The sequence below is a fragment of the Littorina saxatilis genome, linkage group LG15 (assembly GCF_037325665.1).
Source record: "Littorina saxatilis isolate snail1 linkage group LG15, US_GU_Lsax_2.0, whole genome shotgun sequence".
Taxonomy (NCBI): domain Eukaryota; kingdom Metazoa; phylum Mollusca; class Gastropoda; order Littorinimorpha; family Littorinidae; genus Littorina; species Littorina saxatilis.
In genome coordinates this window covers 40624019-40639018 of record NC_090259.1, presented here as the reverse complement: position 1 = coordinate 40639018, position 15000 = coordinate 40624019, and the positions used below count along the sequence as shown (strand labels likewise).

The following is a 15000-nucleotide window of genomic DNA, read 5'->3' as shown; positions in this document are numbered from 1 at the left end:
ATGCAAAATGTTGATTATTTGCACTCAAGAGAAACAGAAAATCACAAGAAGAAGACTATTGCATTATTTGGTGATTAGAAGATGAATCCTAAAGTAAGCAATTTCGCTCATTTCTCCTTAAAAACTTTTTATCCACACGCCAGTGTATGTGCGAGAACCACTTGAGTGAGACTTATAAGCATCAAATTTAATTACAGCGCGTCAAAAATTATACAAACAGATTAATGTATACACCAGTAATGCATTTGCCAGTCAAGGGAAAGCAAAGTTTCGCACAAAAGAAAATATTAGCTCCCAAACATTGCCTCCACGCACAATGGACTTAGAAACAATGGCCGCAAGAACCGAAGGAACCGTTTTTGACTCACTTCGGGAAGCCAATCCTCTCAAATGCATTCGTGTGCACACTATTGAAGCTACAGAATATGAATCAAGTTTACCGTACACTGATATCTCTCGTCTGAAGCTGGATATATCCAAAGAAATATGACAGAAAAGCACTTCAAATCGGTGTCAGAGAGCAAGCGAACAACAACTTAGTACGGGATGGCGCGAGGTCACGCTGACCGAGCGCGGCCCGCGTAGCCTAAGAGTTCACGCGAGCGGCCCTCGCTTCGCATCTCTGTATGTATGTCTCTGCCCTTGTTAAGTGTTTCTTGACAAGTGCTTGTGCTTTTTGTGAACAAGAAACAATTGACAAGTGGCTCTATCCCATCACCCCCCTTCCCTCCGTCGCGATATAACCTTCAACGGTTGAAAACGACGTTAAACACCAAATAAAGAAAGTATTCATTATCCAAACAGGCATCAATTGCCCATAATGCGTCTTTGGTCAATTCTTCTTCTTCTTCAGCGTTCGACGATGGCTGTGTCTAGATTCTTTGGCCCGTGATGTTGACGAAGTGGGCTGTTGGCTTTGGTCAATGAAACAAACGACTCCAGTGTAACTTTTTGTAACCGCGCTATATACAGGGTGTCTCAAAAAAAGACCCGATTTTCTTTCAATACTACAGACAAGTCAGTAACTTTATTGAAATCATTTGTGCGTGATACTGTAGTCAGTTCATAGAAGTTTTGTCCCCAGTTCACAGCTTTCAGTTGAGATCGTCTGTTTCTTCACACCACGTGATCAATGTAGCCACCCCGTTTTCCAATGACAGACTGCATCCTCATTGCCATAATGTTCATTACATTGGGGAATGTTTCGTGTGGGATGTTCTAGATCTCTCTGAAAATGTTTGCCTTCAGTTGTTGTAGGTTTCTTGGTCTGGGGTACATATTAGCGTATTAGCTTACATATTAGTTTTTCCATTTCTCGGTACTGATGTTTTAATGTCTTTTTGGGTACTTTTTATTTTAGACACACTATATATCCTTTTCCTTTTCTTTTTCTTTTTTTCTTCTTCCTTCTCTGAGTGCATGCAGCCACATCAAATTCTGGTGTCGCCATTTTTCTTTCGAAAGACATGTTCATATGAAGAAGATCAGAATATCTTTTGATTGATGAAATAAAAGTTAAATATGAAATACTGGTTTTGATTTTAATTGCGTGTGGTGGTTTGGATGCGCATATCTTACTGAAAGAGTTTTGATTACTGTGATACACTTGACAATATAATGTATTGACACATTATGTCATCAAGCTTACGAACCTTTTCATAGAACTTTAAAAAAAGCGATTTAAAAACATTTATCAATCTGTCGTCTAAAACATCAAAACTGAACAACAAAAAAGACGCTACAGTCCCGTCTCAACGTTTTTGAAAGCGGATATGACGTCACCAGAATCAGTTTATAAAAAAATAAAAAAATAAAAAAGGGTGGACATATCTGGAAGAATTCACAATGAAATTAAGTTTCATTCAGATCTGTATGGTAGTTTTCTCGGAATTGCTCTACACACACACGCAAGCACGCACGAACACACACACACACACACACACACACACACACACACACACAAACATACATGCACACACTGGCAGAGTCAGCAAGCAAACCATTATTGATGAATTAACTCAGGAGAGTTTCTGGCTTGTTCCATTTTAGGCAGTTACTCCCCTTTGGCATTTCGCCGTTACCGTTCGCCGACATTGATCGCGCTGATCTGGTGATGACGAGTCAGATTGTGATTTATTGGTGAAAGAGTTACGCACACACACAACACACACACACGAACGCACGCACGCTCGCACACACACACACGCATGCACGCACGCGCACGCACACACACGCACACACACACACACACTCGCACACACACACACACACACACACACACACACACACACACACTCACATACACACACACTCACGACTAGGCAGTTTGTTTCCGTCTAACTAACATTATAACAGGCCTCCCCAAAGTGCGCGTCCCTGCGTTCTATGCGCACTAGAAACCAAAATCACGTACTAGAAATTCACTAAACCTATAAAGAGCGGGTCTCGGGACGCTCTAAATTGTCTTTGTCATGCGTCCCGTAGGTACTCTTTTCAGACTGTAGTCGTCAGCTAACATTACAAAAGAAAGACTAGAAGTCAAATTGAAAGTGTGCGTGTGTAGCATTTAACAAGGTGTCCTCCTCGAATATTTTGGTGATACAAAACCCACTTCATATCACACTATTCGCGAGCACAATGCGTTATTTATGTAAAAAGGAGGTTTGGATATCCGGTACATTTGGGACTCTCTAAAAATCCACTTAGGGGGTCCCTGGGCCCTCTTAACATTAAAAGCGGGGTCCCCGGGCCCTCTTAACATTAAAAGCGGTGTCCCCGGGCCCTCTTAACATTAAAAGCGGGGGTCCCTGGGCCCTCTTAACATTAAAAGCGGGGGTCCCTGGGCCCTCTTAACATTAAAAGCGGGGTCCCCGGGACCCCTGAGGACGGGCGTCCGTGGGGACTAAATGTAAAAACGTCACAAATACAAATAATGCGATCTAGCGATAATGATTGTTTATAAAAGCTTCCGAGCTGAAATGCACACATTCGACTGGCGGTGTTCTTGGCCTAATCCGGACTACTCTGGGCTACTCCGGCCTGCTTCGGCCTCAGAAAACCGAAGTAGGCCGACTTTGGGATGCTATGGTACAGTAGGTGTGTGTGTGTGTCTGTTGTGTGTGTGTGTGTTGTGTGTGTGTGTGTGTGTGTTGTGTGTGTGTGTGTGTATGTGTGTGTGTTGTGTGTGTGTGTGTATGTGTATATGTGTGTGTGTGTGTGTTGTGTGTATGTATGTGTGTGTTGTGTGTGTGTGTGTGTGTGTGTGTGTGTGTGTGTGTGTGTGTGTGTGTGTGTGTGTGTGTGTGTGTCTGTGCGTATGTGTGTGTAGAGCGATTCAGACTAAACTACTGGACCGATCTTTATGAAATTTGACATGAGAGTTCCTGGGAATGAGATCCCCGGACTTTTTTTCTTTTTTTCGATAAATACCTTTGATGACGTCATATCCGGCTTTTTGTAAAAGTTGAGGCGGCACTGTCACACCCTCATTTTTCAATCAAATTGATTGAAATTTTGGCAAAGCAATTTTCGACAAAGGCCGGGGTTTGGTATTGCATTTCAGCTTGGTGGCTCAAAAACTAATGAGTGAGTTTGGTCATTAAAAATCGGAAACTTGTAATTAAAATTATTTTTTTATTAAAGTTTAAACGATCCAAAAACAATTTCATTTTATTTTTCGTCATTTTCTGATTCCAAAAACATATAAATATGTTATATTTGGATTAAACACAGGCTCTGAAAATTAAAAATATAAAAATTATGATCAAAATTAAATTTCCGAAATCGATTTAAAAACAAGTTCGTCTTATTCCTTATCGGTTCCTGATTCCAGAAACATATAAATATGATATGTTTGGATTAAAAACACGCTCAGAAAGTTAAAACGAAGAGAGATACAGAAAAGCGTGCTATGCAGCACAGCGAAACCACTACAGCACTGAACAGGCTCAGGGCCGGACTACCGGGGGGGGGGGGGGGGGGGGTTATGGGGGTTGCGCAACCCCCCCCCCCTAGCCTAAACATGTACCTTACTTATTTAATTTTTTTTTATTATTGCTTATTTTATGCCGTTTCATGCAAGGAGCGACCATTTTCCTATATCAGAATATGACCTACCCATCAGCTTCTGGGGGCTTCGCCCCCTGACCCCCACAACGAGGGGGGGGGGTTCTCTGGTTTCCGGACCCCCCCCCCCCCCCCAGCCAAAAAATAAAAATATTGAATGAGGTATGCATTTCTTTATTTTACATTGAGTTTCAATTTTTGGGGTATTAATCAGTGACAAAATATGCTGCCTGAAACTGGTAATGATCATCCTCAGAATGCACCAGATTGCACCATTTTGCATCCTTTTTATGCCCCCGGACCGCGCTTCGCGCCGTCGGCTCGGCGCTTCGCGCCTTCACACCCATATCTTCACAATATACTTTTGAAAAAAACCACCCATAAAATGAACTGATCCGCCCCTGCCGCCAGGGGGGACATCCCCCTGGGCCACCACTGCCAACCCCCCCCCCCCTCCTCTTCGCCTAGTCCGGCCCTGAGGCTCGTCAGTTTCACACCGTTTTGCACAAGCGGCGGACTATGGTCATTGTGAAAAAATGCAGTGCGTTCAGTTTCATTCTGTGAGTTCGACTGAGCTTGACTAAATGTTGTATTTTCGCCTTACGCGACTTATTTTTTTTTTTGCAGTGACAGACCTAATTGTAAATAGTTTTAGGCATTGAAGTTACCATGTGAACTGAAAAAGGAAACACACTTACATCCGTCTCATATAGCACTAACATGCTGAAGAGACGATAAACAAGGACAACCAACCATGCAACCAACCAACCAACCAACAAACCAACAAACCAACCAACCAACCAACTGCTGATTGTGCATTTAGTTAACAGCTTGGTGTTATGTCGTGTGTTTGTTTGTTAAAGATGATTATGAGCGATATTTAATACAGGTTTCGCATCCATTTGTGTGTGAATATTTGTTGCATGACCAAATGAAATGTCAGTAAACAAGACGTTTTTTTTTCTCTCACTGTCTCCATAACGACATATTTGCAGTGCGCATCTGAGCCTAATGACAAACGACATTGATGCAACTAACCGAAACCTTTCTAAAATGAAATCTCTAATTCTAAAAGAGAAACCAGTTCGAGAAGACGTCATATTAATGAGAAAAGTGGCGTCACATAAAACATGTATCACTTCCTCTGCAAGCCTCAGTCTGAGGATCGAACGGAGAATTTCAACATCAAAGTTTGTTTTGGTGACTTCGTCACATCAGCTGTAGACAATCACGCATAAGCTCACCGCCAGACTGTCCTTGTCTCGGCATCGTATGTAATTAACCATTACACAGGCTGTCGCGACAATTGTCGCACTATTGTACGCATTGCGTCCGCTGGTTGTCGCGACAAATGTGGCGGCACAGGGTGAGTTTATTTGTGAAGTTACAGTATTTGGACCGCACAATTAAGCACCCATGCACCCAAAGATAATATTAGAACCAAGACTTTATTTTTCTTTCTTTAACATCGCCTATGTATTAGGAAATGCACCAAGGTAACGGTCAAAGGAATATAGTCCTCCTGATAAAGTGTTTGTTTTAGCTAAAACTACGATTAAAATATTGCGGAAAAAGTCCAATTATATCATTCTGTATTGTTGCACGTCTTTCACTTTAGAAAGGTATGAATTATACACCATTGCTGTTGAAAGCTGGCGAAAGGTATGAATTATACACCATTGCTGTTGAAAGCTGGCGAAAGAAGACACTCCACGGTTTGAAAGTTGCTTACCAAAGAAGCGGATACAGTCGTGACAAAATCCTTGTGTCATATTTACTGGTGAATTTTATCATGAAAATTTCAAGGGACATCGGCAGTGCTTTTATTTTGACACACCTGCAATGATAGACTCAAAACTGCCCCATAACGATGGATATTAATTAAATTGCCGTAAATAGTGTAACGGTTCTGGTATGCAAAGTCTTCTACGTTTGACTCCTGACTGTTCATCGACTCAACTTTATCATCCAAAACACTAGCAGGTGCAAACGTGGGAACTCAATTCAGTCCTCTAGCAAATGCGTGAAGATTCACCGCTCCCGGAGAGCAAAATGTTGGACAAAAGCAAAACCACGACAGTTGATGCAGAAATCATAATCTGCAAATATTAAAGGCTGACATAATCCTATTGAATTAGTTTAATTACTTCCAGGGCTTTTCCCATCGTTGCGGGGATGTATAAATTAAGCTTCCTGCAAAGTTTTAGGTTTGAAGTCCTTACCAATTACGAAAAATAATTAATTCTTTATTGCATTGTTTAGCAACAGTTCTCCAGGACTTGGGCTATTTTTAGACCGTTGACGTCACTTCGTGACGTTTCGTAAACCAAAGATGGCGTTTGAGACTGTTCTGTTTACATTCGACACTATCAACACCACTTTGCAATACTGAAATAATGTTTTCTGTGTTCGAAAGCTACAGTCAATCGTTATTATATCCCCTTAGGTACAGTTTTATAACATTATTGGCACATGTAAACAAATATTAATTAATTAATGAACGCTACGAATATGGCAGCCTTTAATCAATACTTGATCTGACTGAATGAGATGTTTGTTTCCGTGTGTGTGTGTGTGTTTGTGTGTGTGTTTGTGTGTGTGTGTGTGTATGTGTGTGTGTGTGTGTGTGTGTGTGAGTGTGTGTGTGTGTGTGTGTGTGTGTGTGTGTGTGTGTGTGTGTGTGTGTGTGTGTTCTGCAAACCTTATGTGAAAAAGAATACGACTTTATGGTCTCTTACAAAATACAACGCCAATCGTATCTCAAAAAAACGCATACTAAGTTTATATCAGTTTTGAAGTTGACAATCAAACGTAAATGTAAGATCTCCTTGTTTCGATCCCCCATTATTGTGCAATAACCAAGCAACTGTAAATTACTCACCTGTCAACCTGAATATCGAATCCATAAAAGTCCTCATTCAACATACTCAACTGCGAAATTAACACTGAGTTTATGGTTTGACTGTTGTGTGGTGGCATTGTAAAAAAGATCTTGCTTTTTAACGTCCCTTCAATCGTTGTATATGCGGGGCATAGATACAAGGTTCTTCGTTGAAAACGTCCCGTCAACACATATGGCTATGCGTGACATATAGTCACAAGCCCCAAGCACAACAGTATAGCTTATGGTGCAATTTGAGAACGGTGTAGGGTTGTTGTTGGTGGTGGTTGTTTGTTTGTGTGGTTTATTTTGGGTTGGAGAATTGGGAGTGTAACTTTCGGTTTCGATCGTCTTTCCAACCAATGAAAAAAAACGTGTTTCCAAAACAGAATGAAACGATACTTTAAAGAGAAACCCGTGGCAAAGAAAACGGTCTCAGGTATCACATGCATATTCTACAGCCAGCAAGTGGTGGACTCGCTGCTTCTCCTTTTCTCGGACCCTTAAAGATGCAGTGCAGGAGTTAAAGCATTGCTGGGGGGCCCGGGTAGCTCAGGTGGTAGAGCACTGGACTTGTGATCGAGAGGTCGCTGGTTCGAATCCGGGCCGGGACGGACACGGGTCAACTTTATGTGCAGACCCAGAGACGGTATCCATCTCCCACCCCCATGTCACCACAATGGCACGTTAAAGATCTTGGTCATTCTACCATAAGTGTAGATGGCTGATACCACCTAAACACGCAAACATCAAAAAGCCGTGAGGGCGTAAAACTCGAATCGTATAAACCAATTCATGTCCAATATAGGCAATTAAGACCTGACGGACAATAAGCCCCTTAGAATTTACTTACCAAGCATTGCTGCAGCAACAATTTGTATTTTTGTCGCAGATTACGAAACAAACAAAAGCGTTACACAACTAAGTCACAGCTGACTACACATACCTGTATTGTTGACAGACAAACGAAACTTTGTTTGCGGTTTGTCAGTTCGCATCGCCCGCCAAAATGAATTAAACATTTGCCGTGATCACGTTCTGAGGCTGATGGCTGTGTGAGGTTTGCCAACAGGGACTTACTAACTCTCTTTTACAATTTTCTTACGAAATGAAACACATGTATTCGTTAAAATTGTGCCATTTTGACTCCTTGCATACAAGTCTATGAAACTTGGTAATTTGTTTCAAACGGACAGCTGCCTGAGGCATGACTGAAAGCCCTAGGGGCTCCATGCACTTGGATATGATAAGACCAGCACCTTTTACACAAGTACCAGGAACCAAAATACTCGAACCCTCTCTTGCTGGGTAACTCCCACCCATTTATAAACCGGGTGGAAGCACCCCGGGTGTTCACACCGAGGTTCACGGCTGTACTTGTCTCTCCGCAAGTCACTCACAACTTCTGAGACTTGTTGGCTTCAAAGTGGACACAGGTAAGTAGTTGTTGTTAATGTTGTTGTTGTAGTTGTTGTTGTTGTCGTCGTCGCTGTCTTTGCAGTTTCCATTGCATAGCCATTGTGTTGGGGCTACTTGCATTTACCACCACTGTCGTACATAATGATAATTATTTGCGAGACAAATCTGCTCAAGAGAGGAATTAAATGCTCAATACAATAAGTTGATCTTTATGCCACAAATCACCTTATCCAGTTTATATGGAGTGGGTTTTTTATTCACAATGTGTGAACAGAACGGTTTTTGAATATGTTCATTTAATTGTAACGGTATAAATGAAAGTTAAAAAAGGAAAGGTATTTTTGATTTTGTTAGGGGAAAAATGTAATATTTATTTTTTACAGGAAACACATTTGAAATATCAAGATGGACAATATTGTAAGAGCATGCTGGAGCTACTAAGTTTGGTTGTCTGGATGTGCCTCTAATAAAAAATGTTGTTGCGGTTATGTTTAATAATGATTTTGAACATAAAGTGCACAATGTTGTTCGTGATGAGGATGGTTGTTTTATTATTATGGATGTTGAATTTTTGAAAAAGAGGTACACTATTGTAAATATATATGGACCTAGCAGTGGAGATAAAGCCTCCTTTTTTGAAAATGTAAGCGCAATTATTAGACAGATTGGAAATGATTATGTTATTATTGGTGGTGATTGGAATGTTGTGTTAGATATGAAAGTGGATATGAGGAATTATGTATGTAATGTAAATCGGCCTCAGTCAAGAAAAAAGATAAGAGATATGATGGATTTTTATGATTTGATAGATGTCTGGAGGAATTTATACCCCGAACGACGCCGTTATACATGGAGGAAATTTAATTCTCTTAAACAAGGGAGATTGGATTATTTCCTGATGTCAAGTAATTTGTTGATTAAGGTAAATGGTTGCGACATTGAGTGTGGTTATAGATTTGACCACTCACCAGTAATATTTACATTGAAGACCGAAGATATGCAAAGAGACAGACCTTTTTGGAAATGTATGACTGGCTGATGTTTGATACTGAATATGTTAAAGAGTTAAAGAAATTAATTATTGAGGTGAAGAAGTTTTACGCACTGCCAGTGTATACTACATTGGGGTGTGCACGTTAAAGATCCCACGATTGACAAAAGGGTCTTTCCTGGCAAAATTGTATAGGCATAGATAAAAAAAATGTCCACCAAAATACCCGTGTGACTTGGAATAATAGGCCGTGAAAAGTAGGATATGCGCCGAAATGGCTGCGATCTGCTGGTCGATGTGAATGCGTGATGTATTGTGTAAACACGGCATAAATAGATCCCTGCGCCTTGAGTCCGAGTCTGGAGATACGCGCGCGATATAAGACTTCATATAGAACATAATATGGATGGTATACATTTAATACCCAATGATGAAATACAATTCAGAATGAACAATCAGTTATTTTTTGAAACCTTGTTAATGGAAATTAGAGGAAAGACAATTGCCCACGCCTCCAACAAGAAAACAAGAAAAATAAATATTGAAAAAGAATTAATGACCAAACTGCAGTTATTAGAAAATAATGTGACCAATGATTCCATATTACAGATTGAAATGTTAAATACCAAGTTGGAAAATGTGAGGAAGAAAAAGATTGATGGTATGTTGATAAGATCAAAAGCAAGGTGTCTGTTAGAAGGAGAAAAGGTGAGTAGGTATTTTTGTAATATGGAAAACCGCCATTATCAGAATAAGGCCATGAGTGTTTTGCAAGATGACGACACTGATGAATTGATATTTGAACACAGACAGATTTTGCAAAACGTGAAACAGTTTACAAAGATCTATATAATTTGCGACCAACAGAAGACGTTGATTTACAGGAATTATTTATGGAGAAAAACACATCCCGTTTTACAATTAAACACAGAGATAATATTGAGGGGAATCTCACCTATACTGAAATGTGTTCAATATTACGGAACATGAAAAACGGAACAAGCCCAGGACCTGACGGGTTTACAACAGAAGTGTATAAATATTTTGTCCAGGATATTGAATTATTTCTGTTATGTTCTGCAAATGCTGGATTTCAATGTCGAGAATTGTCAGTTATACAGAAACAAGGCATTATTACATGCATTCTGAAACAAGATAAGCCAAAATAATTTATTAAGAACTGGCGGTCAATATTCCTGCTTCACATATCCTATAAAATGTGTTCATCCTGTATTGCGAATAGATTGAAAATAATGTTACCCAAGATTATTAGTGAACACCAAACAGGTTTCATGAAAGGAAGATTTATCGGGGATAATCTACGTTTTCTGTATGATGTGTTGATGTTTACTGAAAGAGAAAATATACCAGGTTTGCTGCTTGCAATTGATTTTGAGAAGGCGTTTGACAGTGTGTCCTGGCCCTTTTTGCAAAAGGCATTGGATTTTTTTCAATTTTGGAAATAATATAAAAAAAAAGTGGGTACGAGTTTTTTACCAAAATATACAGACATGTGTTACAGTAAATGGCCAATATTCTGGTTGGTTTAGCATAAGAAGAGGCGTCCGACAAAGCGATAGCCTCTCACCATATTTGTATTTAATATGTTCCGAGATATTGTCATTAATGTTACGTAATAATTCTGTGATAAAAGGATTGAAATTGAATAACGAGGAAGTGTTATTGTCTCAGTTTGCGGACGATACAACTCTTTATTTGGATGGCAGTAATGAATCGTTTATTGAATGTGTTATAACTTTACAGAGATTTTCTAAATTTTCCGGATTAAAGATAACGAAAAAACTCAAATTGTCTGGATCGGAAGAAAGCGAAATTCACAAGAAAGATATATGAGGGATATGAACTTTAGTTGGGACCCTGGGATTTTTAAAGTATTGGGAGTCAAATTTTCGACAAACACTAGCAACATTTGGGAACTTAATTATGAAGGAAAATTATAAGAGATTAAAAGAATGTTAAAGGATTGGAGCCGAAGACCCACCCCGAAGACCTTATACGAGAAGTTAATGCAGCCTTTTATTCCTTCCTGTGGTATGGTAAACCTGCAAAGATTCGGCGAAATGTCGTTTGCAGACCTTATTGCAATGGTGGTCTGAATATGATTGACATTTATACTTTTGTGGCATCAGTAAAGATAAATTGCCATAAAAATCGTCGGACATTGGACATACACAGATATTTTTTTCCAAATATCCTACACATTTGTCATGCAAGAGGACATAATTATGTCCTATTGTTTTTGTCATCAAGTAGTCATTGTCCGATTATGCTTTCATTTGATCCGGACATTGTCAGTACTTTCCAATTTACAGTAGTTTGATTTGCTATATTATCGATGTTTTGCGAAGCGATACATGTCTCTCCAAGCAGACGAAACTTGGGGAGACTTTATGTGCTTTGTATAGAGAAGAGCTTTCAAAGGTCGCAACTCTGAACGCTCCAAGCCGGTTGACAGTTGCCTCCCTTTGCGGTTTTTTTCTCCGAAAAAGCAACATGCCGCCGAAACGAAAATTGGTGCCAGAAAAAGCCCAGAAGCGTTTGTACTTCAAATCTCTGCCCTCATCAGCGGCTAGTACCACTGAAACTGAGCTCCCTCCGGCCTCTGAGCAGCCAGAACCAGATGAAACCGTCGCTCTAGAAAGTGAAACTTCGGCACCGAAGAAAGACGTTACCCCCTCCCCCACCCCCGCGCATTGCTTCGATTCAAGCTGGCCGACTTCATTCCCGTGGGTGTCGCACAACCCAATGAAGCGACTGATGTTTTGCACAACATGTCAGCAAACATGCAAGTCAAACTATTTTACTATTGGCTGTTCTAACTTCCGAAAATTGGTGCTTACCGATCACCAAGAAATTAAATCAAGTTTAATTAAATTTATGTTTTGTTGCGAAAAAAAATGTCCTATTGAATTAGTTTTGTTCAGGACAAATGTCCTATAGCACCTCTCATGAATGTGAGCCCCTGTCTTTGTGTTATTAGAAATGCGGTGTGGTGCCAAAAGGAAAATGTCCATGTTTGTGTAAAATAAAAAAGGACATTAAAGGTTTCTTATCTTATCTTATCTTAATTGAAAATAAGTCACATAATTATCTATGTGAGAACTTCTGTATGATTTTGCAAAGAATGTCTTTACACGTCATATATTTTTTACTGGCGCGTTTGTGAATTGAGATCAAGGGCCTAATGTCAATACGTTCTGGTGAATTCCAGTGTGTGTGCAGGTGTTGACCATGAGAGGGGTGTTGATGCTTGTTGTGGTGGCTTTGGCCATCCCAGCTGTCCATGCCGCCACGTGAGAAAAAAACATTTATCTCCTTATCTAGCCCGTTAGCTACCTACCTGTCTGATTAATTTAGTCCATGTGTGTGTGTGTGTGTGTTATCTGGTTATCTATCTATGTAGCTTTTTACCTTCTGGTGTAATTTTACGTTTGTATTGTGTGTGGGTATTGTGTGTGTTGGTTTGGGTGGGGATGGGGGTTGTTTTGGGTGGGGATGGGGGTTGTTTTGGGTGGGGATGGGGGTTGTTTTGGGTGGGGATGGGGGTTGTTTTGGGTGGGGATGGGGGTTGTTTTGGGTGGGGATGGGGGTTGTTTTGGGTGGGGATGGGGGTTGTTTTGGGTGGGGATGGGGGTTGTTTTGGGGGGGATGGGGGTTGTTTTGGGTGGGGATGGGGGTTGTTTCGGTAGTTTTGTTTTGCTTTTTGGGGTGTTTTTTGTGCTTTTGTTGAAGTGGTTTTGAGAAAGAACAAAACTGTATGGCGAGAAGTGAAAGATATAATTAGTAACACCTCAACTACAAGAATAACAACAACAATTACAACATCATGATCATAATCATCGTCACCACCAAAACAACAACAGCAATAATTGCAAAGTTATGTATCGTCATTTTTTTGCCATTTCCTTCATTGTATAAATTTCCTGCGACAAATCACGGACGCAAAGAGGCGGACTTGCTATTATTTATTATTTATTGGTTAGATCGGTTCGTGATAACACAAAGGAAATAATAGTGGGTTTTTTCTGTAACCATGTCTTTACCATTTATGGGTAAGACATTCGCTGTCATGCACGAGCTCAGTCAAACCAATCGCATTTACACATTTCTAATATGTGTGCTTCGTTTGAAGCCTTTTGTCTGCCGTGCATGTTGAACTTGCTTTCATTGTGCCAAGTCAATTTTAATATTATTGAAGAATTGTCCCTCTGAAGCAAGCTCTCTCGATACCGTACGAGCATTCGCTTCATTCAAAGTATGAAAAAAGACTAAATTCGACTTTCAACATTCGCTGATTTCTGAATGTGAACAATTATTAAGGTAAGGTATCATATGATCCTTTAATAATAATAATAATAACGATTACTTATATAGCGCGTAAACCTCGTGGTGACGAGCCCAGAGCGCTTTACACTTACACAATCATAATACAAACAAGGAAAGAGAACTAAATCCGAATAAATTCAAACATGGTCACACACACCCACACACGCACGCACACACACGCGCACACACACAGACACACACGCGCGCGCGCGCGCGCACATACACACACACAATCTTTCTTTCGTCATTGTCAATGTTCAGGTAACCCGCAATGTCATTCCATGTACGCATACGTTATTCTAGTACAACACACACAGGCACATACACATCTTCACGAACGCCACACTTTAGTAGATAATACACGTGGCAGCGCCGATGACTCACCGATCATGGGATCTCCTTCAGAGGTCTAACTTAAACATGTGTGTTTTGAGGGCTGTTCTAAAGGCAGATGGTGACTGGGAATCCCTAATGCTCCGGGGGATTTTCTCCCAGACAAGAGGTCCCTGGTACTTGAAGGATCTCTCAAGATTCCTTTGAGATTTAAGGAATGACGATTGATAGATTTTCACATGTTCAAATGTTGGGACTCTACAGTACGTGTCAAATGAATCCCATACCAAATGGTTTTGCTAAACTATAAAAGCCAAACAAGGTAATTCAGCTTACAATTAACTTACAACAGGTGCGCAGTTTCTGTAAATCCTCTATCTTCCGGGTTGAAATTCTAAAAGCCTTGGTTCTAGACTCCTGTGCATTTAGAAGCTTGATATCTCTAAAGTAAAACTAATCCAATGAATCAACTTTGTGGGTGCATGTTCATCGTTATCCGTTGTTCATGTGTTGTAATACACACCCCACCAGTCCTGGTGGCTGCATGTAGGTTGCCATTACCACTCCAACTACCACCCGTGACTTAAAATCCCTATTACCTCTGCTTCTGTGTCAGACATTTCGATGACCTCCACAATAAAACAGGATGTGGTGTGTGTTGAGTAGATTGCTACAGTTTTCACGAAGTAAAACGATAGCAAAAGACTAGAATAGACTCCATAAATTTAAGGTTTACATGTCAATGACCACGGTGGCAGCCTAATATTAGCCATTGAAGCGGATGTTAGTTTTAAAACGTCTGCTAAAACTAAAAAGCCACTCTGCATGCTTCATAAAATGTTGCTGAATAGCGTGTTTCATCAGGTGGGTGTGAGTGCGTGTGTCAAAAGCTGGACACGTTCTGCTAACCTAATGTGCGAAAGAATGCATACCCGACGGCGGCAGCCTAAAATTCACCTTAAAG

At 40.3% G+C, this 15000-nt stretch overlaps 2 protein-coding genes across 7 annotated transcripts in view; both read left to right on the top strand.

Moving 5' to 3' along the window:
• The window catches only part of LOC138949334 (coadhesin-like), a 30919-nt gene extending 29392 nt beyond the window's left edge, over nucleotides 1-1527 (top strand). For all 4 annotated transcript variants that reach the window (XM_070321121.1, XM_070321123.1, XM_070321122.1 and 1 more), the window contains one exon: nucleotides 1-1527. This exon is cut by the window's left edge and continues 1158 nt beyond it. The gene's annotated coding sequence lies outside the window, so the exon portion shown is untranslated.
• LOC138949335 (coadhesin-like) overlaps nucleotides 1-15000 on the top strand; it is a 191535-nt gene that overhangs the window by 71153 nt on the left and 105382 nt on the right. The gene's annotated exons all lie outside the window — the stretch shown is intronic.